This window comes from Halichoeres trimaculatus, unplaced genomic scaffold (assembly GCF_033239565.1).
Source record: "Halichoeres trimaculatus isolate MK-OKI-2021-1 unplaced genomic scaffold, fHalTri1.1 fHalTri1_scaffold_9, whole genome shotgun sequence".
NCBI classification, from domain to species: domain Eukaryota; kingdom Metazoa; phylum Chordata; class Actinopteri; order Labriformes; family Labridae; genus Halichoeres; species Halichoeres trimaculatus.
The window spans coordinates 32035157-32061658 of NW_027437188.1; the positions used below are offsets into that span (position 1 = coordinate 32035157).

The 26502-nt window shown below is 42.8% G+C and overlaps 1 protein-coding gene across 3 annotated transcripts in view; it reads right to left on the bottom strand.

The window, feature by feature from the left end:
- Window positions 1-22015, bottom strand: part of cdon (cell adhesion associated, oncogene regulated) — a 92004-nt gene extending 69989 nt beyond the window's left edge. For all 3 annotated transcript variants that reach the window (XM_074680124.1, XM_074680123.1, XM_074680122.1), the window contains exon 1: window positions 21959-22015. The gene's annotated coding sequence lies outside the window, so the exon portion shown is untranslated. The remainder of the gene's footprint in view (window positions 1-21958) is intronic.
- Between the last annotated feature and the right edge of the window lie 4487 nt (window positions 22016-26502).

Below are 26502 nucleotides of genomic sequence, written 5' to 3' on the forward strand. Positions count from 1 at the left end.
CGACTGAGCACACTTTTCCCTCTGAAGGAAAGGTACAAAATTGTTTCTGAAAGTGAAAAAAAAATGGCCAGAGGCAACTTTTTCCAATGTATTTTTCTAATATCCTCTTCAGACTTGAAGTCTCCCCCTGCATGCCTTTTTTCTTTTAAGTAAAACCCTGTCATCTACCTTGTGGGGGCTTCACTGGAATGCTGCTTCAATATAAGATCTGTACCTTTGCATTCTCTGTGTTGCATGCCTATGTGTGTCCAAAGGGGTCTCCACACGGGGGGAAGAGGAAGGCAGGAGGAGGAGGAGGAGGGGAGGAGAAGCAGAGAGGGATATGGGAACAAGGTGGAACTGTGCTTTGTTTGTTGCCCGCTGCACATACCAAGGCAAAATTGAACAGCAATAAAATAAGGCACAGATGTGCATTACTGGCTCAGACTTCAATTGTCCGCGACCCGGGTGGAGGCCCGGTCACATTGTATTAAAGGTGGATGGTCTGACTCTGGTTCCCCCTCCCCTCCTGAAGGCCTGTTATCTCTCCAACATGCTGTGCTGCCTGGATGCCAGCATCGCGCTCCGATAACCACAACCAGAACATCTCCCCTCATAGGTTTCCTCGCCCCGTTCGGCTCGAGTCACGCCATGCCTCACCTACGGGAGCGCTGAACTTCAAAGAGAGCAGAGTGAACGCGCATCCGAGCCGCAGCAGGCTGATTCTGAGCGGATAAGACAACTCCTGTCTGTTCTCGGGGAAGCGTTGCCCTTTGACCTCCTGGCTTTAATGTCGACAAACTGCACTCTTCATTATTTCAATCAATCAGGAATTCCTTCCCGCGTGCGCCTTCTTCTTCTGCTTGAAGTCGCTCAGCATTAGCCGCTCGTCTCTGCCTGGAATCAAAAAAACATGGAGGGAACACGGAGACGTTTGATCCCAGGAAGTTAAGCAGCAAATATGCCATGCAGAGAAATAACACAAAACAAACTTCACATCTTAAACACATAGGCTCCAGCTCCAGGGGCCTCTGGGATGTGGCTGTATGGTTCTGATGAACACACCTACTGTAGTCACGAGCAAATCCTGCCAAACTCTGCTGCTGCTCTTCATTTTTGATGGCGGTCGTCCAGGTTTTTTAGCTTGCGCCGCCTCATTGTCAATAAAAGCTTTGCCATCAGCTTTACATCTGTTTTATTTCTGCAGGAGACAACGCTGCGCTTTAAATTGACCCATAAATCTCATGAGATGCTCGTCGAAACTGTCTCTTGGCCTTCCAATTTGTTTTCTGCATGCAGCACACACACATCCACACACACACTTCTACTCATGGGCGGTTGCCAGAACTGTAAACGTAAACCCAGAAACTAAATCTGTTCTTTTATTAAAAATCAGGAACAGAAATAAAAAGTGTCTTGTAGAGATTTATTAGTCATGGCCTGATTTAACCTATGATTCGAGTTTGTGCTGGATTTGTTCCAGCTCAATATGTCTAAGGATGAGTTATTGGAGTTTTCTTTCTTTATTGTCAGCGCTGCATTTCTTCTTTATTCTGATTTCTTTGTTTGTTTTTGTTGTGCATAAAAACACATGTCAGGAAGAGAAAGGGAAAAGGCAGGAGACGGTCCAAATGGCCGCTCACTCCGCAGCTCTCGCCAAGCCGAGGAGGGACAGTATGGGAACTGTTTTCAGCTCCAGAGCCTGCAGATTTTTCCAGATAGCATATCTGGCTCTCTGACTCCACCAGAAAGGGTTTGTATTGGACCCAGATCCTTCAGCAAGCATCAGTCTGTTGATGCAAAGCAGAGCAATTACAATTCCTGACCAAATTGCAGAGCCTTTTGCTTTTTTTTTTTTTTTTTTTTTTTCCAGCTGAGGCTTCAGGAGGTTTGACTCTGCGCGTGCACGCTGCGCCGCTATCTGCTGCAGAGGAGCTAAAGATAAGGATAAAGAGCTGCAGAGACGGGAAACAGGATCAGTTGAAAGACACACAGACGAGTAATCCTCCTGATCAGGCTAATTAGTCCACTCAGAGGGGGCTGGATGGGATATTAGGCTGGAGGTATCTCTTCCTTTTATCTTCAGCTGTTAGATCTGTTAGTGGAAAAAATGAGAGCAAACCTGAAGCAGACTGACGGTGCTGCCAAGACTTCACAACCAAATAAGGGACAAAATATTTAGTTTGGAGCTCAGCGCCATGTCAGTGTGGGTATGATGTATGAAGAGTGAAAACAGAAGAAAAGAGCATTTGATCTGTTTTAATAAAGACAAATTATTACATAAGTTCCCTCTCCTTTTCCCAAAAAGGTAACTGACAAATTATACCACAGACCTCAATCTGAGAAAAACTTGAGATATTTTTTAACAGGAAGGAAATAAAACCATTAATTTATCAGTTGTACTGATATCTCTCAAGCTGCCTCATCACTGCTTTCACCTTTTTCTGTTGGGCCTTCTTGTGGATCTTTGTAGCAGCACGTTATGTTAAGTGATGATCTCCTCTTTACCCTCGTCAAAACACTGCAGATTGGCTCAGCCCAACTTCTTTGTTGCTAGTTGCCAGTTTTTCAATATTTGTTCAATCCATATTCAATGTGCACCATAAGCTGCTGGTAAACATCCAAAAACATTATCAAAGGCGCTGTGAGGACTGTACAGAAAAGATAATATTTTTCTGGGTTAAAGACTCCATTTCCCATGAGCACTTGCACTAATTGTCATAAAGACGTGACTCATGCCAAGCATAGACTGTATAACACATGGACTTAGTCTCCCCGACGTTACCCGTGCGTTTCTGAAACAAAAAAATGAAGCAGATCAGCTATCACAGCCATATTGGTAGTGGCATGGGCTTCCTGTTCTGCTATAGGGCGCCTGTCGGTCACATGACTCTGAGCTCTGCCTCTGATTGGGCGAGCTTGAGATCTTAATACTCTGAACGGACGAGTGAGAAAAAAATTCACCCTCTGTACAGTGGGTGCTGATAGTAAAATTAGCGACTCAGACAGGAGACGTTTTTTGAACCAGGCTGTAAATAGGTTAATTTCGGCTTTGAAAACATTTTTTTTGGCTTGGTGTGAATGTGACTTCATGTACATCTGGAGCCAGCCTCAAGAGGACACTTGAGAAACAGCAGATTTTAGCACCTCGGCATTGTCTCATATTCTTAGACCGGAGGTTCTCGCTTGGTGCCAAGGCATGCATTTGTTTTGGAGAGCGGAATAGAGGTCTTTTATGGGTCCTTGCTTTTTTAGTTGTTTTCAGTTAATTTATTTTTTTGTAGGGGCAAATAAAGTGTAATATGTCCCAAAGCTCTTTTTAATTTTTTACACTAGGTGATTTGTAAATAATATTTTTTGAGGGAAGGGTAGGAAAAAAAAACAATAACTTTTCTTATTTCTGCTACCTGTTCATTCATGTCGATAAGTTCTATTTTTTTGTACTAAATGTCTTGTTTTTTTGACAGAATGAAATAAATAAAGTCAAATCAAATCAAATCAAGATTTCCTTTAAACTCTACTTTTCTTTGTTTAGGGCAACTTTTCCCAGGATGCAAAGCAACAAGGTAATGTATTGATTTTTAAGTGTGTAAAGCTAATTTTTGAAACACAACAAGGAAACTTTGTAATCTCAGTTTGTAGCATTGCTTAGTGTCCAGAAGGTGAGCAGGATATCTGTTCTGGGGCCGTTTATTCAAAAATTCTTCAGGATGAGACTCAAAAGTACCTCTCATTTACATAAAGACAGCGTTTAATGGCTGTAGTATGCTTTGAGGCGCACATGATCCGCGTGAGAAAACACATGAGGCTTTTATGCTTTTTAACACCCTTCGCAGCATTTGTTTGTGTCTATTCACAAACTGCAGGGGGCGATGTATCACAAACGTACGTCTACTAGAGTACATAACAAGAGTCAAAGAAGTTTGGCTTTGCTCACAACACAACTTATCTGTCCTGGAGATTTTTTTTTTCCGGGCTCTTTTAAACGATTTCTCTTCTTCGCCGGTTAGCATGGTGATCTCTGTGCTAACTGCTCAGTGTGACGTTGAAATGACGTTTATTTAACGTAATTTGTAAAATCCAAATCAGGTCTCCTGAAGGTGCAGAATGAACGTTTTTTTTACATCTTTTTCGGACGTTGTATGGAGGTCGGATTAACATCTAAAAAATTGTTTGGATCCATTTTGAACGTCTCATTGACGTCTTGATTTGGTCTGCAAATGACGTCCAAATGCTGAACGTCATTACAACGTCCAAAAAAGTCAGATTTTGAAGTCAAAATTTATACCTATTTTGCATGTTGCTCTGACGTCAAGATATGGTCTTTGACGGACCGACCCAATACTGTCGTGATCTGCATGTCTTTCCGATGTCTTATGTTTGGAGGGAAGAGTCATACAGATGCTTGTATTTCTGAAATTTAACCACTAGGAGATCCTGTTCTTCCGCCATCCTGTCTGGGCGTCTTTGTCCGGCAGGTTAGAAATTTTTGGGGATGCGAAAATGACGTTATTTGTCTGCATAAAGCCATGACACCCAGCAGACACGTCTAGTGTAAATCAGCCATCAGCCAGCCTAAAACAGAAACTTTTGAGAACGACCCCTAGAATCAAGTTTTTCTGGAGTGGAGTGGAGTTTGTCACCATTGTCGTGTATGAGCAAGCCAGATTTTTCACCGGAAACATTGACATCAGGCTCCACTTTGTACATGCACATTACACTTCCATTGCAGCAACTTAAATTGCCACTATCAAACCGGACAACAACAGTAACAATGGCAGACCAATGTGTTATGTTTGTGCTGCTGAATCCAGCAAAAAAAGTCTAGTTTTAGTCCAAATTATGTCAGATCATCTAACCAGTAGACCAAAAAGAGCTGTGACCCCATGACAAGATGTCAAGTTTGTCAATAGCGCCTCAAAGTGGATTCACACACGGTCAGTTCACACCCATAAAGACGCTCTAAAGCAAACATGTTCTCGAGGGAAGCGTTCGTGTTCATCCTGGATGTAAGGACGCTGAAGTGAGCGGCGCTGAGAGTGCGTCTGTCTTTGAGAGTCACCCAAGCGAGTGTTGTTTGTTGTAAGCCCGTGGGCCTCAGCTTCAGCAGGTTGTGTGTGTGAGAGCTGCTGGTGCTGTGAGACCGTCCCGCGGTGTGAGAGCGAGGATCTGGAATCATCCGAACCCCCTGCTGCAGCTCCAACATCTGCTGGCCCGCCGGAACCAATCAGAGGCAAGAGCTGGGAGCTGTGACGAATCGGCCTGCTCGGTGATCTTTTCAGGGGATCCTGGTGGAGGGGTTGGAACAAAAGCCAACCCCCACCATCCCCAAACTCTCCCGCTGCATCCACCCTCTCCATCCTCCTCACAGCCCTCTGGCTTTGATATTTTAGACCCCTGCATGGAGGAATAGCCTCCCCTGTTCATACCCCCACACACACCCCACCTCCACGCCAATAATCCCATGGATCATGACAGAAAAATGACGCTGCTTTAAGACTCCTGAGTAATGTTGACGTACATCTATATGCTCTTTGAAAGGATGTTTGTCTCCCTGCTCTCATTACCTTTCTCTGGATGTTCCCATGCTGCTCCTCGTCTGCAGCCTCAGCAGTCACACTGTCTATCTGGTTACTCATCTCTTATCTTGACATTCTCACTCTAAGCTGAGATAAACTCAGAAAGCCTGAGGATGATCAGGCGTCAAGGAGGCAGACAGCCGCAGCTCGAGCCGCTTTCCAATGAGCGATAATCAGACCACAGAAATGTAGCTCACGCTCAATAAATCAGAGTTGTTTTGGAGATCATCGTTACTTTTTATTCATGAAAACAGACTGTGGGACTCAAGCAGACGTCTCCGTAAGAAAAGTCCAGACAGTGGATCCTTCGGCCAGCTCCTCTCAGCAGGCTGATGACATGGCTCTCTCTGAACATCTGAGGAGTTGGCAGACAGGCAAAGGAGGGATTGGGTTCACTGAGTGAAGTGCAGAAGGTAATTATGGGATGGAGTAATGGAGAGACAGACGGAAGAGACAGGGGGCACATGAAAATATGTGGCAGAGGGCCCGTTGACACAAAGGGTGCCCGCACAGAGATGACATGAGCTCCATCCAGATGATACGCCGTGACCAGCTTGAGTTTCTGCGTGCTGAAATATGTCCCAACGTTCCCCTCCTGAGGATCATATGATCCCGTTGTTTCTCAGGACGACTTCAAACAATCAGAAGTTAAGCTGACGCTGCCAAACGCTACCACATCAGAGCACATAAATCATGTTCAGAGGATATCCGATACCTCAGTCTCTCTTCTTCTGAGGGTTTCTCTCCTGGTGATGCTCGGGCAGCACCTGTGAAGTGCCAGTCTCAGTGTGAGGTAGACCGTTCTAGGGCTATAACAACAAATCGATAAAACTGATAAAAATTGACACAAAAGCGTCAACAACATAGACTGTATGTAGAGTGGACAGCGTGGCTCCGCCATTTACCATTGTACGGTTTTGAAGCCGCGTCATAGGCGCAGCCATTGTAGCAGTTATGCAACCAGACATATTTTACAATCCGCGAAAAAAATACACGAGAACAGCAGCTGTCAAGCATCGTTAATCGTGACGTAAACCCTTGTTTTTAACCTCGTATAACTAATAAAAACGAAACTTTCTAGAAAAATGAAGACCTGATTACAAGGCAACCAAATAATATCTTCAAATCACCACAACAATCAGACGTGAGAAACATTTCTACCAGGTGTATTAATTTTTTAAAGTTTGACCACAGCCCATCTAGAATGACTGGAGAGCTGGATTTTTTTACCTATACTGCAGCCAGCCACCAGGGGGAGAAGTTTTTGTGGTGACCTCACTTCTCGCTGAGCAAGATGAAGTCCATTTTTTTTACAGTCTATGGTCGACAATGTTTTTCCATAACCGATACACTGTGCTGCGTCATTACTGTATTAGTTTGTCTTCAGTTTATTTGTCTTCTTCCTTTTCACAGATTTTTTAGCGGTTGGCAACTAGCTGAAGGTGCATTACCGCCATCTACTGGACTGGAGTGTAGACAAGCAAACACGCAAATAATGGCAGAGCCAGAGAAACTGTTCATCAAAAAAATCAAAGAGTTTTAGAGTATTTCACGCTGAGTAAAAGCACAGAGCATTTTAATTGCAACGTTCACAAAAATGACTTGCAATGATCCGGCACTTAAAACGCAAACATGTTGGACTCATCGATGACGAGCCGGGGAGCTCAACAGCAAGGTAAGGAGCTACAAAATCCCATGTACACTTCCTTTATAAGTTGTAAAATGCATGGTTTGTCTTTTAAGACTTGTTTAGTCTTTTTGTTATATCATCACCCTGTTTGAAAACCACAAGAAGTTCATTAAACCAACGTTAGCATTAGTGTTAGCTGCTACAGATAGTAATAGGGCAGAGGGATGTACTGTTTGACCTGCAGGTGAAAAGATTGAGGACACATTTTTATTTATTTGCCTTTTTGGCCCAAACTGTTGATTCTTTAAGTGACATTACATTCATATCATTTGTTATACTTTATAAATGTAGCATCTGGTCAGTTTAATTATGTTCAAATATGTTGTTTCTTTGTATATATCATTAAGCAAACAATAGTCACCAACTAAAACTCATTGATTAATCGTAAATATAATTGTTAGATTAATGGATAACTAAAGTAATAGTTAGTTGCAGCCCTTGGCGACTCTTAGGATTTTAAGAAAACCTGACTCTTACTGATGAAGGTGTAAGGATGAGGAGTAAAAAGACGCAGGATTTCTGGTTTACTGTGCTCGGTTTGATCCCTGAAAGCATCTCCAGTGATGGGGCGTCCATCAAAAGAAGCTGCAGCCCGTATGGCTCCAGTTTCAGAGCAGATGTGCCCCGGGTATCGGGATCACCTGGGGTAGTCTTGGCCTCCTGGTAGGACCAGCTGCCCTCCAGAAACAGGTGCCTAATGGCTATAAAATCAGGTTCGCCCAGTTCATCTTTACCACTTGAATTTGCGCATTAGCCGGTCCTCTCCCTTTCATCTCTCAGGCTGTCACTTCTTATTTATCTAATTGGTGTTTCTGGTGAAGAGGCACTGACCTGCTGCCCTTCACCCCTCTCACCAGCCTCCCTCCCTCCTCCTCCTCGGGACCTGGCCCTGGCCTTCTCACCAGCCTTCAGACCTCATGTCTCCAGCTCCATACATGCACTTTACTTTTATGCACCTCTGCACATTGAACTCTGCCTCACCCCTGATGGTGGTGAGCCTCTGACAGATCAGATGTGGCTGACCGTCTTACCCCTGAGGGACCAAAGAGGGCCACGGATCTGACCTCCAGCTCGGGTTAAGAATAGAAATTCAGCTACGATACGATAAAAACTGAGCAGTTCTGTTAGTGGACCTGCAGATGCTAAGCCCCGCAGTTGTTCACGCTGCTTCAGGAAGAGTTTTATTATGTTATCATGGCAGAACTAACATGTTCCTCTGTCTCAGCACTCAGGAGGCAAACAGCAGAATTAACACACAGCACACAGTCCGCGCTGTGAGGGATCCGGCCCGGTATGTGTGTTTGATTTGCCAGCCCACTCCCAAATGACGTCGGACATGGCTGCTGTAAAAGTTGAGCTAGGATTAGCCCCATCAGTGAACTCTGTACATTACTCACATTTTGTTCTCAGCTCAGTCTTTAGGTGGAGGCATTTTGTACCTGTTATTCAGAAGCAGGTCACCATTTTCAAACATTTCAGCAATAAAATTTAAAAAAAATGTCTATTTGGGCCCTGCAAACAAAAAACAAAGGAGGGTGTTGTAATGTTAATCTCTTTTGAAGGCCCTTTGCAAAGTTTTTAAACTGACTTGGAAACAGTTTCACTCATCTTAATGCCTGTTTATGACCTACAAACTGAATTTTAACAAAAAAAAAGCAGTGTCAGTATTTGTTGTTGCCTATGAAAAGTAATTCATCGAGCAGGAGGAATATTTCCTTTAGATACTGGAGCAGAATTAGCCAAACTACATCTTCTGTGGAAGTTTTGTTTAAGACAGATAAACTTGAGATGCTATGAGGAGGATCTGTTTGACTCAGACTGCCTCGCCACCTTCTGGCCCAGAGACTCAAGAACACTGGGGTAAATATGTGATTTTTAACCAAGCATGTGTTTGTTTTTGAGCTAATTTGCTTTGTTCAAGTCAACTTTTTTACCGGATACAACGCAACAAGGTAAGGTGCTTATCAGTAGTTATGTAGCGCTGTTGTTTGAAACATGACAAAAAGCAAACGTAAGTTTGTACTGTACGTCAGTAGCCTGCTAGATGTAGCGCTAAAAGCTACGACGTATCTGTTAGCTAACATTCCAACAAGCAAGCTGTCGGCTCGTACAGTTGTTAAGTAGCCGTCCATATGTAGCTCTAACAACCCGGTGCTCTAAGACATGTCCATAATGTGTAACATTAGAGTTCATTTATCAAGGAAATGTTCCAGCTACACTCAGTAAAACTGTGCATGTGTGTGCTAGTCACTTCACGGCCGACTGCTTTTCCAGCTTTGGACAGTACAACAGAGGGCTAGAGAACAGACTGGTCCTGAATCCAGGTGCATTACCAACCATCCTCCAACAAACCTGGGACCCTGGAAATGTGAGTATTATAAATGCTGTGTGCTGTGGAGCAGATGGAAGAGCTTTTCCTCTGTGTTAGCTCCAGGATGCTAACTTTAGCTGCGGTTAGCCTGTTGTTTAAGCCTGTAATGTTACGGTAAACAAGCTTCACTGTTTTCTAAACATTGTGCACTTGGAGCTCGTGGCGCCGCTCCCAGTGACGTGGAAGAGCGGGGCGGTATCAGCGGTGGCTCATTTACATATGAAGGTCACGCCCACTAAATCAGACCGTTCTAAACAGAGGGGCTATGAGAGCCTGGAAACAATGCTGCTGTGCTTCATTTATTAGCTATCTTGACCAAAACATGTGACTACCATTTCATAAAGACATCAATGATCCATATTAAACTGCAGAAAAGGAGCAGAATATGGGACCTTTAAGACAGCAACAGTCTTCATCCAGGAAAGCACTACAGACTTCATCTAAAGAAGTCACCAGAATCAACACATCATGATAACTCCTCATGGAGCCTTTAACAAAAGAAGCTCAATACATGATTCTGATTTTTCATAAATCTATGAGCTGTTTAAATTTATGCTGCATGTTGCAAACATAAGAAATAAAATCAGGCTTAATTTAGTCTTGTTAGCATGGCTTCCTGTTAGCTTTACACAAATCACCATTTATAAAACTACACGTCACATCACGTACGGTCGTGTGTGGGCTTGTTACCTGGGCCATGATTTTGCAGCACTCCTGTGTTTGTATTTTCAAAATAAAAGCCTACCATATTTTGTACATTGATCAAAAAAAAAAATTTCTTCGCATTTTCTTTAAGGGACTTTTTGCATTTATTTAAAGGGCTACCTGGGTTGTGGTTGGGCGTCAGACAGAGGACCAACCAGCGCCTTGAGTGGAATCTTGGTGACCTTGTGGCCCTGGTTTTGAGGCTGTATCACCCAACATTTTATTAATTTAAGCACAGGTTAGGTTCAAATCTGAAGGGTTAAGAACTTCTCCAAGAAACATCATGTGCAATAAAAGAAAACTATCTTAGATCAGAAAACGTGAACTCCAGAATGAGTTCATAATTTACGACTGAAGCTGCACATCCTCTGCTTTTACCTGCCCGAGGCCAGAGCTCTGGATTCATTCAGTAAAGATAAGAAGAGGACATGTGTTTTCAGTTGTTCCTTTGGGTTTTACAGTGAAAGGTTTGGGTTGGGACTGCTTTGTGTCCAAATCATGCAGTAATATATGACGCTGAGGTCACGGATGGGACGAAGCCAGGGTTCACTTTTTCTACGCCGAGCGCTCTGCGACTGAACTGTAACAGTTAAACGCCGGGTGTTACTGATGATCTACCGTGTTCGCAGGAAGACGTTTGAATGAATTAAGATCGGCTGAGTTATTAAGACCAGAGCGCGGACAGGATGTGAAGAAGACTGACAGGAAGCAGGCCCCGCTTTCTGCAGCCGCTCTGAGAGGGAGTTTTGAAATTGAATTGCAAAAGAGACACGAGCGAGAGGGGGAGGAGCCGCGCCGACGGCCTGAGAAACGAACACTGGCTCTGTGAAAGAGTTTCAGTCAGGAAGGCACAGTGGCTGGTGGGTAATTTATAGCACAGAAAGGCTTGTAGGGTGAAAAACATTATTTTAGCGGCCCCCACGTACTAATAGAAGCCAGATGTGGAGGGATTAACAAAGACCATTCCCCCCTTCTCCTTCTCCTTCACTCACTCCCCCTTTTTTTCCTCCCCCCTGTAGCTGGAGTCCCTACTGTCTCATTTTCTTCCACTCTCCCTTTCATACTCAATCCCAGGCTTTTTTGCACCACTCCTGCATATTTTTCCTTGAGAGTGTGAGATGCACTGGGAATACGAGAGCGCTCAACACTCTGGTTTTTAAAGCGTCACTGAGCTTTTCCAAACAGATCCTCCAGAGCAAAAAAAACGGGAGCCTCGTGGTCGCTGATGTCACTTCACTCCAGGGGCTGGATGGGGTTGCCATGCTTCACAACAAAACAGCCTGGCATCACTTTACCCAGCGCTATCAGAGCGTAATTTGCTTTCCAAAGCCACCGGGGAAGGTATGATTAAACAGGAGAGATGCTGCTGTAATGCGGCGCCAGGATCTTCAAACGCTCCTCGTCGTTTTGGCGCTGGTGGCAGCATCACAAAAGCCAAAGCGCCGTTACCTGGTTGGGCTTTGAAAGCACACCGAGCCACCGCTCAGCAGACAAGCTGAAACCCATACTGAGTCTTTACGCCAGAAGACGGTTAGATGAGAAAGTAGGACAGATGTTTCAAGTCGGTTTGAGCGCATTAATCACTAAAATGTGTTGAGCGAAGGAGCTGCCAATGAAAAGGTCCTGCGTTCCTTCCAGCTGAAGGGTATCGCTTCCAAAGTCAACACATTATGTAAATTGAATAAGATTATTTTCTCTCTTCCCTCAACACTTACATCATCACCTGGGAATAAAAGCTGGATGTTGCAACACGCGCTGCAGCCTCAGAAGACCTCTGGTGCTGGGGGTGAAGGGCGCCAAGTGAGGGCAGGTGCTTCTGGGAAACTTCTGCAGGGAAGCTCGCTTTGACCTACTTCAACAACCATCTCTTTTTTTTTAACGCACCGTTCTCTCATCCGCTGAAACAGATCCACGGTGCGAGTTTGTTTAACAGTATCTGTGTTTGTAACTCTGTTTACACACATTTCCAGCTTTCTGTAGCTGTGTTGGTGTGTTCTGTCTGCACTTGTTTGTGTTTGAGTGTGTGTTTCAGAGTGTGTGTGTGTGAAAGCAGCAGGGGCAGGAGCTCGGAGAATGACAGCGTGTCTGTGGCGGGCAGAAACTCGAACCCTCTGATCTCGCTCTCGGAGACTCCTGCCTCCCAGCTGTCACTGTGCCTCTGGCATCCTACTCGGCCTCTTGCCCCCCGCCCGCTCCCCTTTGAAGACGGCTACCCAGGAAATTGAAAGCTGTTTTCAAAGAAAGACAAGAGAGGAGAGAGGAGAAGAGCACAGACACTTTGGGGGGAAAAAAGGAGTGTGTGAAAAGAGTGTGATGGAGAGGTTTTGGGTTAAAAGGGTTAGAGATGTTCTGGAGTTTGGAGTGAATCTGTCTTTACTGTCTGCACCACGGTTACTGATAAATCTCTCATTTCATCAGAGTGATGCTGAGTAGGCAGAGAGTGTCGCCCTTGTCAATCCTGCTCCTCATCCAAAATCGGTAGAAACCCTAAGTACGATGAAAAGTTAACTGGGACGGTTATTACTTTTGCTTTCAGGCACTGTGAGGACTATCCAGAGAAGCTAGTGTTTTTTTCTTGATTGGAGACTCCATTTCCCACAAGCACTTGCACCAGCTGCCATAAAGATGACACTTTTGCCAAGGCGCAGATCTTCTTTTTAACACTACTTTTCTTTGCTCAGGTCACCTTTTTCCAAGATGCAAGGCAACAAGGTGACAACAATCAAGCTTTGTAAACTCAGTTTGACATTATATTTCTTTTTTAAATGAAACCTTTATTTAACCAGGTTTGTCCCATTGAGATTAAAAAACCTTTTCTTTTTTACCAGTAGCAAAAACAGTTTGGATTTAAAAACATTTAAGGACACCAGCTCCTTGAGCTTTAAGTCATTCTGCAACTGTTGAGTGTTCCTCACAACCCGTTATGTGTCTGTAATGTGTAACGTTAGTGAATCCTGGTTAGCTATGTCCTGCCAGTCATCTACCAATCAGAGCTAACGTAACCTCACTCTTCATTTTATTGATAGACTCTCAAGTTTGAACAGACCACTGCAGAATAACTGCTGACCGTGGGTTGGGTTATCGCAAATAGTTTAGCTCTTATGTTAGCCTTTAGCTCATGCTCTATCACTCTCCTGTTTAGTTTTGCCAGTCGAACTGTAGTGTCCAACATCACTAAAAAAATGAATACAAGTGTAGCCCTGATTAAAATGATACAGGTTACAGTGCCTAAAATCAATCTTCAAAGTTAAATAAGTATTAAAATTTCATAAATTAAGATGTTCATAGAAGTTCATTGTGATTTAAATATGAATAAATATGGCTATTTAAAGTGTTCCTAATATTTACAGTTTAAAAAACATCACTATTTACAGTTAAAAAGATAAATATTCATAAAGGTCCTTTTTTACGTTTAAAAAGCCTCTGTGCTTCAGGAGTAAAAAAAAACATGTTCTTGTGTGAAACCTAACCTGTTGCCATGTTTTCTGTCAATCAGTCTAATTCCCATATCTTGTTTGGTTAATGTCATACTCACGAGCCAATCAGAATGGATTCCCTGTGTAAGGGGCGGGACTAGGGCATGTACAGTGTGTGTGTGTGTGTGATGCTGTGTTAACTGACGAAGCAGAGAGAGACTATCAGGAGAGCCGAGGAGGAAGCCTAGTCGCGTCGGGAGCATTATAAGTTAATTCTGTGGAGGTCGACTGCTCGTTGGTCTTTTGTAAACTTTGTGTGAACGACTTAAAGGTAAATATGATGTTTGTGTGTGCTATATCTAACAGTTGTAGTGTAAAACGGACTTTGAAAAGTGATTAGCGCCATGCTAGTTTGTGGAAGCTTACAGAGCTAATGCTAGTTCAACCCGATATAGTGTGTGGCACTGTGGCTCAGCTTAGTTATATTTTAAGGAGACGGACGTTGGAGGAAGGAGTTGGAGTTTTACACGGACGGCCCTGCTGTTTTTTTTCCTTCCTTGAAGACATCTCCATTTGAGTGCCATTCCCGCCTGTGTGTGTGATCAGATTGCCTGCGAAAAGCCACGCCATTGCCATTTCCAGTCCCCGCCATCGTATGCCCCTTTCCTCTACTAACATACCAGGGAGCCGTGAGTACTGAACCAATGCACGTGCTTTTATTTTATGCTCCACTGTGAGTGAAGCCATTTTACGTTTTTAGGCCTCAACGAGCGATCGATCATTTAATAAGTGTGACATTCAGTGGCGTTTTCTCCCGGAGGCCAAGGGAAGCCATGCTTCCTCTCTTTTTTTAGACTGTAGCAGTGATTTAATGAAAATACTCCTTTTTAACAGTTTCGATACTTCTTCTGTGTTTTGTCACCGTCATCTCTTCCTTATTCCTCTCCTCTAGTTATTGAGCATTTTACAATGTGCAAAACAGCGCCCTCGTAAATGTTCTGTGGCTAATGAGTGGTGAAAATACCATACTGCACGCTGAGAAAAAAACAAGAATGATTAACCAATCAGATGAGGCCGTGGTCATGACACTGCTCATCTGTGATTGACCAAGACAAGGGAAGCCACCCCGTCTTTGGCCTCAAAACAATCAAATCACAGTATCGTCATCATCGAGCCACTGAATGAAATCAGGGAGGTTAGCACATTAGCAGTGTGCAGGAAGCGGCTGGTTGTGTGTTTAAGTGGGCGGTTGAATGAATTAATAAGATGTTTAAGCTAAGTCAAGAGGACAATGAACGTGTGTGGATGAGTGACTGAGGGTGGGAGAGCTAAAGGGCGTGTGTCGGTGTTCAAAGTAAGTAAAACGAGCGCTCTCTGGGCGCTCTAACAGGTCGTTCCGTTACATGAAATAGCGATACAAACTGCAGCATAGCCTTTTATGTACCCCACTCCCTAAAAAAAATACAGATAAGAGGCTTTCGTCTCACTTGGCTTCCTCAAAAAAAATCTCCACGCCACGCCACTGGTGACATTAAGGTGTGTGTGGGCCCACATTTATTTTATGGTGTTGAACTATAAGTGTAAAGACTGTTAAAAGTGTGTTTTCAAAACCCGAGGTATTAAGAGACGGTTGTGGACAATTTAAATCAAATTCAATAATTTTTTTTCTTGCCACATTTGTTTTGTGTTGTGAAAAGACTGAAAGTGAGTATTTCATTTCATTTATATAAAAGTTCCAATTTGCTTATCAAAATAAAACCTAATAAGGTTTATTGAATTTAAAGTATTGTTGTGGTTGGTCATCTTTGTCAGTGAATATTATTTGAGTAATATAAAATTAGTTGTATTGATATTTACAACGAGCCCAGGCCCAGTCTAATCGTATTGACCACTCTAGATTCTTACCTAACTACATGGGACCTGGGTTACACAAGAAATTGTCATAAGCGGAGAGAAAGGACAGATCTCTCTTTTCACTACTAAACTTTATCAGCTTGTGTGGACTCGTAACAAGAGTCTGGTTCTGTCTGAGGTTTCTGCCCGTTAAAGGGACGTTTTTTTCTTGCGGTTGTAACTTGCTAAATGCAGCAGAGCTCTGTGTTCATGGTGGGTTAAGATAAGATAAGCATACCAGACTCGTATTTTTCATATGAATATTACACACATTATCTATTTTTTCAAACCTACTGTTTTTCAATGCCAGCAAAATTATTTTGCTGAGTGAAATTGCTGCTTTTATTTTGTCAGACCGAGGTCAATCTTTCCAAAGTTTTGCTTGCGATGAGTACACATCTGACCAATCAAAACTCTTGTTGTTTACACATCACATACGGTATTTTCCGCACTACAAGGCGCTTCGGAATATAGGGCGCACCTTCAATGAATGGCCTATTTGAAAACAGTTTTCATATATAGGGCGCACCGCATTATAAGGCGCATAGAATAAGCTATAGTAGTGGCTGGGGTTGCGTTATGCATCCACTAGATGGAGCTGTGCTAAAGGGAATGTCAACAAAACAGTCAATAAGTCAGTCAAACTCAGGCTACATCCACACGGAGCTGCACATTTTCCTATCCAAGTATTTTCTGTGCCGTTTTCAAAAAAAGCGCGCTGTGCAAAAGCCGTTTCCAGAGATCAGTTCAAATGCCAGACCTTTGGGGGCGCTATATTGCTCTAACAATAAATAAGAGAAGAAGCCCAGGCCAGCTTGTGAGCTAATGTTAGCACTTAGCAGAATTCCTCTTTACAGGTTCTTACTGCTTACCGCTGTTACTCCGACGACGCCCCCTGACTACAGTAGCCATGATTAATCAATATAGATCCATATATAAGGCACATCGGATTATAAGGCGCACTGTTGGCTTTTGAGAAAGCTGAAGGCTTCTAGGTGCGCCTTATAGTGCGGGAAATATGTAATCAATATCGATCCATATATAAGGCACATCAGATCATAAGGCGCACTGTCGACTTTTGAGAAAACTGAAGGCTTTTAGGTGCGCCTTGTGGTGCGGAAAATACGGTACCTAAACATTCAACAGTGATTGTGTGTGTGTCCCAGCATCTGGTTTATTACGACAAAAGGCATAAAGACTACAAAGACTATCATAAAGACATCGATTGGAGATTGGATATGACCCCTCAAAATTTCTCACATTGTTGTGCCATATATTGGTGTGCAAAGACTTTTACAGTGTATGATTTAGCCAACTTGTAATCTATTTTCTAAACTGTTAAGTTGTACAAAAATCCCACCCTGACCCATCAACCCACTGCACAGTGTGCCGATAAAGATATGAGATAAACAGACTAAAGTTATTATTTGTAATTAGGGTTTAAACGTGTTTTTGTTGGTGTGCGTTTGGTTTCCGGTGTCAGCCTCAAGTGGACACTAAGTGAACTTCAGCTTTTAGCACTCCCACATCTGCTTCATTTCAGGAGGTTGCAACTAGACAACTAGCTACTTTAACTTTTTTTTTTTTTTTTTTCTCTTTTACTATACTTACTTCTTGGTCTTTATCTCAAAAAAGGGAAATCGATGCAGAATTTTCAAAGACAAACCACTGTTACCTCCTGATCACACTGCTTTGAGTAATATATATGATCGGGTTGTGTTAAGTGTTGCTTATGCTTTTGAGATTCATAACCATTGTCAAGGGGTTTTGACCAATCAGGATTGAGTATTCAACACGGCACAGTAGTAAGTAAGAAATCTGGATACGAGCACACTTTAGACAAAAATTGCAGTTCCAAGCACCAAATTATAAAAAAGCGAGACCAGAAAAGGAAAGCAGCTTTGTTTGGTGACAGACAGAAACCAGCAGCTCTTATCGTTCCGGCTCACTGCTGCAGGAGTCCTTGTGGTGTGTGGCCACATGTCCTCAGTGTTGCTACAACAGATGAATCTGGGCCCTCTGACCTGACATCCTGCTCCCTCCGAAGCCTTCAGGACTCCCAGTGAGGAAACCTTTCTTACAGTACGGAGCTGACTTCAAACTCTCCCTCCTGTCGTCTCAGAGACAATACAGGAGTGTGCCAGAGCGCAGGGGTTCCAGGAGTTCTGCTGAGGTTTACACTGGAATAACATTTTGATGATCCATGTCTCAGAGGACAGGAGCCAGGCACAGGGCAGATGGTTGTGTGGTTTGGCCCGACGGCGGACAGCTCTTAAGACAGGCAAACAAAGATTGATGGACAGGTGGGCGTCACACGGTGCGGAGCGGCCAGACTGGCAGTCAGATGGAAAGCAGCAGCAGAGGATTCAGAGTGGCATCTTGGCACAAAGCGTCAGAGCGATGCTTGAGTCTGCAGCCAACAATAATGTCTGCCTCATTAGATCTGGACCACGAGACTGACCAGTTGTTCCTGAGGGGAGGGGGGAGTTTGTGGAGCGCTGCTGGTCGGGACCGTAAAGTTTATAAACGCAACAGATGGGTTAACACACTGTTAAATAACGAGAGCAGAGATTTGGTTTCTCTTTTTTTTGCTCAGTGTGGTTTTTATTTTTACTTCGGCAACTTTTATGTTTGGTGTTTGGACACATTTAACTTTTAGTCCCACAAGAGGCAGATGTTGTGTCTTTTGTCGCCCCCTCCGCACCCTGAACGCCTGCTCTGGAGCCGTGTAACCTGGATGGAGTGGGCAGATATCCAGTGAGAGCTGCTTAATGCTTCATGGCACCACTTTCTGCCAGAAAGTCCCTGAAGACAAACTTCTCCTGTTACCGTTTTCAGCACAGTGCTCTCAGCAGAAGCAAGAAACAGAGGAGGATGTGGACGGAGAACGTGAATAGAAGAGAAAATCTTGGACGAGCTTTTACGTGGTTGGCAAAAAAAAATATGTGAACTAAATCAAAACCGATCTTATGTAATGGGATGAAACTAGATTTAGACATTAGGAATCACAGTCAGAAGTTGAACTTTGTTTAATACCAACAGAGGAGGTTGCATTGTGTCTGTTTTTTAGTTTCTCTTGTATTTGTGTATTTACACAAATATTTGACTGTTGTAAACAATCATAGAATCAACAGATGTGCAAATGTTTTTAGTAAATCAGAATCAAATACTGAGAGTAGACAAACTGGTTCAGAGAAAAACTAACCAGGGAAAATAGTTGTTTCCTCTCACTTGCAGTGCCCACCTTCTCACCCAATGTTCAGTTATTGGCCGAAAAGCTACATCCTACATAGGTTGATTGTATAGAGCCTGTTTCCATCAAACGGTCGGGTTTGGATCAGTACAGTTTGGTACAGGTCGGATCGGTAAAGCCTGATCCTGTCTGCATCTCCACAGCCAGCCGTGCCTTTCTTGGTAAAGGTAGCATCTAAAGGCTGATTTATGCTTGACGTGTCCACGGGGTTCGCCCTGCCTCGTACGGAAAAATGACGTCATTTTTGCGCCTTTGCCCCCTCGCAAATTTCTGCACCACGCACACTCAAAAATTTCTAGCCTGCTGGACAGAGATGCGCGGACAAGAAGTGGTTGAAGCACAGAAATATGGGCATCTGAGACTTCACACAGAGATCACCGTGATAACCCAGTGGTAAATAATTCATGGCATGAAATTGCGGCTACTCCCGGTGGAGAAGAGGAGGAATTGGTTAAAAGAACCTGGAAAAATCTCAGTAACAGAAATGTAAATGTGTTGTAAATAAAGCTAGACTTCTTCTTCTTTAGTACTCTGACATACGTTTGTGATACAACGCCCCCTGTGGATCTCATGCGTCTCATTTCCGCGCGTCACATTCATGCAGAAAGCATAACACAACCTTAAGCCTGATGCAATTAGTTGTGTCCACTACATAGTGGAGTGACAGCATAGCAGCGTGACACAGTTTACCCCGCTAATAAATCCAACAAAGAAGGAAATGCAACACAGAAGACAAAGAGCAATTGGAAGAGATCAAGCAAATTGCCTTCTTTGTGATTAGCACATAACTTTAAGTTAGAAAGAACAATCAAACTTTGTTTCAGAGAAAGACTGTGAGCAGTGAGGAGAAGTACAGTAGCCACTGTCGCACGGGAAGTGACGATTCTTTCCACCAATCAGCAGATTGCAGTGTTTCTAGCTCCTCCTTCTGGGGTCAGATCTTTATGTCTGGGACGGCAACAGAAGGGTCCCAAAAAGTGGGATGGTTAGGTTGGTAATTTGGGGACCTGTCTTGGTTTTAGACAAAAGAAACGCCACAAAATGTGTGTTGTACTGTGACGAACTGCTTGGTGGAAATGGGTCTTTAGACAGCGATGACACATAGAAGCTATGAGGACAACACAGAAGCACAGGACAAACATGCAAACTCCAAACAGACATGCTCCTCATTTCAGCCCTCATTTATCAAACCCATGTATGACTGAAAAATAGTAGTAACCTCCATAGAATGTATAAAACATGGGAGTAGTCTTCCTGGCTTCGGCTCAAAGGCACTGTGATGACTGTACAGAAAAGATAATGTATTTCTGGGGGGAAAAAGACTCCATTTCCCATGAGCACTTGCACCAGCTGTCATAAAGACGTGACTCATGCCAAGCATAGACTGTATAAAATATGGACGTAGTCTACCCGACGTCACTCGTCTGTTTCTGAAACGGAAAATGAAGCAGATTGGCTATAGCGGCCATATTGGTAGTGGCAAGGGCTTTGCGTACAGCTATAAGGCACCTGTTGGTCACGTCAGCTGAGCTGTGCCTCTGATTGGGTGAGCTCCTGATCTTACTATCCACTGAACGGCCAAGTTCTGAAAAATTTCACCCCCAGATCAGTATTTATTAACGTGACGTGAGTGGCGGGTATGTTCATATCCAACAGCAGCCCTGAGTCTGTGTACGCTGGTTTCAGGAATTACAATGCAGCTGTCATTTCCCTTTATCAGCTACTACACATTTTAAACAGCCATCTTTTCATGTTTTTGGACCTGAATGTAAAAAAAAAAAACATTTATATTGGACACTCTAATAGTTAGACATCACATCCAGTCCCTTTTCAAGTTAACCTCTGCTGTTTATCTGTTTCAAATGCTGCACAGATCAGGCGCATATCTGGGACCAAATGGCAACTTGGGACAGGCGTTTTAATGTCTTTCTCACAAAAATCATCAACTACAATATACATCAAGTTAAAATGTTTTGAAAAGCATAAAATGATATAACTCTTCATGGAATGACCAAATAAAAACAATTAAATTCATTTAAAAATTTAGATTTTCACTTCTTAGTGTTGAATGCTCAGTCGGATGTAGTTTGCGGGAGTTTGAAAACTTTTTCAACTTTAAAAAAGTTTGATATTTTCTTTACTTCAGCTTTAAACGTGACATGTTTGTTTCTCTCAGTCCCTGATGTGTCCACTCCATGATTTTATTAGGTCTGCCTGGATTTCTCTCAGAAATGTTACACACTCCACTCGTGAGTCGACGGGAACAGCCCCGCACCGCAGCGCTCCTCTTCTACAGTTACACTGCAGCGCCAGCTGGACCAAAATATTTGCAGGAGTAAACCATTACATGGCTAAATATGAGTCAGGGAAAACATGAAACCATGTAATTATGGTCTAATACAGCCTGAGGGGCTGAGGAGTTAATTCAGCCGACTTTAAACGTTCACAGGTCTCCTCCTCTCACTCCATTCACACAACAGACGTCCACGGCGCCTGTGAATGGGATCAGCTTTTTTCACTCCCCACGCTCAGACAGATCAGTATTTCTAGTAACAGTAGCAGCGTGAGTCAGAAAATGAAACCCCTGCTGTGTGATTTTCCAGTGTTCGATGTGAGATATTACATGATATCCATGATTCTGCTCTCAGATTAAACTCACAGTCCGACTGAAACTCGGCACCTTCGCCTCCCACAGGAGGTCAGGAGTTCACGTCTGACTCTTTCTGCTTCCTGATACTTTTTCGCCTTTAAGACGCCTCTGAAGACTCTGAATTCAAGGAACACACACATTCATACAAACATAATCATAACTAACAATGACTTCCTGAGCTGTGTTTACTGGCACCACAAGAGGACAGGTGTGAACACATTCAGGTTCAAACCACAGCAGCAAACAGACGCATGGATCAAACACATCCAGACGCACTAAAATTTACAGAAACATGCTGACAAAGGCATCAAAAGCATTTTTTTAGAGCCTCAGACTTTTAAAAACTAGTGTTGAGATATTTATCTGGGTTTAGAGACAAGAAAAAAAGATGCAGACAAAGGAAATGATGTATCGACACTTACTGGAAGGAAGAAATTCACATCCATGCAGAGGTTTCATGACATGAGGTAAAAACAAACTGAAGAAGTAAGAAAACTCAGAGACTAGATACACAGAGGGTTGATTAGCACATGTGTGTGACAAAGACACACAGGTGAAACTAATGAATGTAATCAGAGGAGGTAGTGAAACTAAATTAGACACTCAAGGAGCAAGAACTACAAAATAAAACAGGAAACACAAACTGAAACACAGAATACAACACAAGACATAGAATAAAATAGAATAGAATAGAATAGAATAGAATAGAATAGAATAGAATAGCAGTCTGTTCAGTCTCTGTCTCCTGGATCCTGTCTGCTCACAGCAGGTGAAGCTCTTCCAATGTGGCGTTGATGTCCAGTGTTAGCTCTATTAGCCATGTCTGTGAATAGCATGATGCTACTCTGCCTTCTGGTATTCCCTCTGTTGCTGGGTTAGCATGGCTAGCTCGTCCATCTTATTGGAGATAGATCTTATGTTTCCTATAACGATGGATGGAAGGACAGGTTCATGTCGTCACTTCTTAGCTCAAACCTGAGAACCAGCACGTCGTCCTTACCTCCTTCTCCTCACCTTGTTGGGAACATCAGGCCTTGCACCAGTTAGCATTGACATCATTGACATGCTACAGGCTGCTAACAGCTGATCTCGTATGTAGACAATGCAGCCATGGTTACATGTAGGATCTCCAGACAAACACAGGAGCAAAAATAATAAAAATATCAATGAAGACAAAACCAGTATAGTGTTTAAAGACATTAACCACTAACAAACAAAAAAAGAAACTTAAGACCTACCTTTTCAATCTGGCTTTTAGCTGATTGTATTTATTATTATACTATGTTATATTCTAACTTATTTTAACCCCCTTTTTTTTGTTTTATTTCTACATTTTAGTTCAGTTTTTTGTTTAATGCTTTTTCCTTTTATTACCCTGTTTTAGCTGATTTTATTATGCACCTGATGTTACACTTTGTCATTATACTATATAATTTATCCTACTTTTATTTTATATTTTTATATCATTTTATATATTTATGTACATGTATACCTTTCTTACCCTCTATTATTTCAAGTATTTTTAATTTTATTATGTTTTTTTAATCAATTATCATTTTAGTTTTAGCTTCTGTGTTTCCTCATTTTTATTCATGATAGAATTTCTTTAGTCCTCTAATTCTGTTTCCTGTCAGAATTTCCTTTTTCTGTCTTTGTGTTTTTGGGTAAGTGAGTGAATAACGGGGGTTTTATAGTTTCATTTTATGCAATTATGTAATTTTCTGCTTTTTATTCCATTTCTTATTTTATTTTATTTTATTTTTTCCAATGTAAAGCACTTTGTATTACAAAGTCTTTTATGAAAAGTGTTATACAAATAAAGTTTGACTGATTGATTGAACAATACTAAAAAGCACAATAAGACACACAGGAAAAAAAACACAAAATTAATAAAGGTAATCAAAGAGATTAAAACAGGAAAAAAAAACAGAGCATATCACAAACATGTCCAGACACGCTTGATGCTGCTGCAGATTTTCAGTCACAGCTCTATTAAGGTTCTTTTCATCAGTTGTATTGGAAAACAAGGTAAAAGTTTGTGTTTTTGATTTATTTAGCATTGTATTAGAGTATGCGACTGAAAATTTGCATCAACAACAAGTATGATGGGACATGTGCATCACTTTTAAGTGTCCTCTGGAAACATTTCCAATTTGTTGCGGTGTATTTGCATTTTCTAAATGCTGTCATGTTGTCAAATTGATGCAGGTGTTTTCTTAATTTGCTTGAGTTTTTTCTTTTTGCACATGTTTTCTTAAGTTGGAGTGAATTGTAGATAGAATTTGATTGTGATTGCACCAAGAAAAACAAATCGATGACCCTCTACTCAACTCAAACCGTGAGTTACTTTGTCTAAGGGCGCAACCAACTTGCAAAAAGATGAAAAAAATGATAAAGATTGATAGTTTGAAATGATGGTTTAATAAAAGATGCAGAAAGGTTTCCACACCCTCATATAGGGACATTAATTTATCATAATAATCTATCAGATTATCAGCAAAGACTCTGAAATAACAGCAAGAAGAAACACATATCTGTCTTTTCCTGATAGTTTCACACTCTGAGTCTCCTCCAAACTCCGATCAACAGCAATAAGTTTTGTGACCTGCATCCCCAGGTGTGGAGGTCAAAGGTCAGAGCTTTATGGAGGAGCGGGTGGGGGTCGGGACCTGCACTCCGAGGAATTTGGGTGTCACCATGGCAATCACAATGGAGCGGTGAGAATGACAGGTAGCCCCTGGGGGCTGTAAATAACAGATATGCTCTCATACTTATGGGACGAGGTGGAGGGGGGGGCTAAAAGCCTGGTGCAGCTCAAAACAGGAAATGAGTGTAAGAGGGACGGATGGGGAAAACAAAAACAGACAAATGGGAAAAGATAATTGCATTTTAGGAGCGGAGGAATGCCACCAGCTGAAGGGCAGGATCTCATATCCCGCTCATAAAACCGAACAAAAGCAAAGAATAAATACATCAGTTTATAGACTCTACAGCTGCAGCAGCACTGTCTGAAACACACTCAGATGAGTCTGCATCATAATAAATAACACAGGCCACTTTAAAAGACAGGTGTGTGATTTTATCCTCAGCTATAAAACATGAAAGAAATGACGGTAAAAACATGTCATGAGGAGAAATAATGACAGATACAGAAAAAAAGGGCAAAAGATGATACACGAAAAGGATCTTTACAGAGGAAAGGAAATGAAAAAAAGTCACACAGAGGAAATACAGATGAAAACATCAGACTGAAGCACTTGAAATCTGGACACAAAAACAAGCTGCAGGCGGATTTCGCTTCTTGGGAACGGAGCTGGAGTTTATTTATTAAATTGTCCGGGAGAACTGGAGGCACTTTGAGGAGACGCGAGCTTGAGACGAAGCCAGCGTCATCTCAAACACTTTGCTTGTCTGGCTCGTCAAGACGTGGAATGAAGAAGCAAGCTGTGTTTTAACGTGTTGGAGAGGCACAAGCAGAGACAAGGCCAGCAACACTTTGCTCGCCGGAGACCCTGACGTGTATAACGCAACTCCAGAAAATTCCTCTAAGCCAACACACATGCAGGAGCGATGCCAAGGAGAAGCAGGGGGTAAGAAAGGAGGGAGGAGGAGGGAGGTGGTCAACGTTAAAACACATGGACGTATGAGTCATGGGGCAGCAGTCATACACGGGCTGTTGTTCGCTGTGAGACATAACTTCATCTGAAATCATTTCCTCGACCAGGTAATGACAGCGAAAGCTTCGGAAGAATTTCGCATAAGCGGGATGATGGAAAGCTGAAAAGATTACGACTGAAGGGACATAATTGTGGAAAACAGAACCACATGAATGGACGTTACAGAGAGCAGCACAGGCCGCCTTTGTATCTGATAAATTTGTTGCTGTATTTTAGGATTTGCAAACCGATTCAGTCGTCCAATCTGAACTTTTTAGCTAAGCCTCGAGACAATGGCTCCATACAGCCGCTGTATTGATGAGTACAATCCAAAACAGAGCTGGAAACTGGATACAGCCGCTCTTTCTGCGCCCTGTCAGGTGATCCAAGAGAAGAAGAGGGAGCTCAGGTGTATACAAAATAAAGAGATGGGGAAAGAAACAGCCCATCTCTCAGGGAGGGGAGGGGAGAGGAAGGAGGGGAAGGAGGTGGGGAGACCTTCACCCACCCCAAGGGTAGGTCACAGTCCCTGACCTCTGACCTCTCTGTGAAAGAAGGGAATTTAGGGGAGGGATAGAGGAACATGTCTGAGCAGAGCGAGGAGCAGAGGAGGCGAAGGAACAAAGGCTCGACACAGAACAGATCTGTGTTAAAGCTGCAGAACGGGTGAATCTGCTCTGATTAAAAAATCATGCACTTTAATAGAAGTGCTCACAAAATCTGCAGCTTCTTCTCCGTCTCATCGTGCAATCAGCCGGCTCGTCGTCTCGTGCATATCTGAGTAATGCCGGTCAGATCTCGCTCAGCGCTGTCCGGCCTTGGAGCCACTTCAGAGGTTTGTTCATCTCTGTTGTTCTTCACTTTTCTTCTTTAATCTGCATTAAAGGGCTCCAACGACCCCTGACCCCTCGTGCATCTGTCTCTGGAGGCATGTGCCTTCCAGATGTGGACATACCTGACCTCAGAGTGTCAGTTCAGAGAGGGATCAGTAGATGGCAGCACACAGAAATAACCTGCATACAGCAAACTGCAGCTTTCTTGTGAAATCTATGAGAGTCTATTCTTTAAAAATTTTAAAAGAAGCTTAAAAGTAGGTAAAATCACGGATTATTCCTTTAAAATCATGTAAATAATCACAGTGACTTCACCCCCTGAAAAAAAACCCAGTGAGAATAAGTGACTTGTTACTTCTCCTCTTTACAGTTCCTCCTCTATACATCACCGCCGTCCCGCTCCAGATGTTCAGCGTCTATAAAAACCTTGTTGAGAAAAAGTGGGGTGAAGTTGTTTTTGTGTGTGTATGTGTGTTT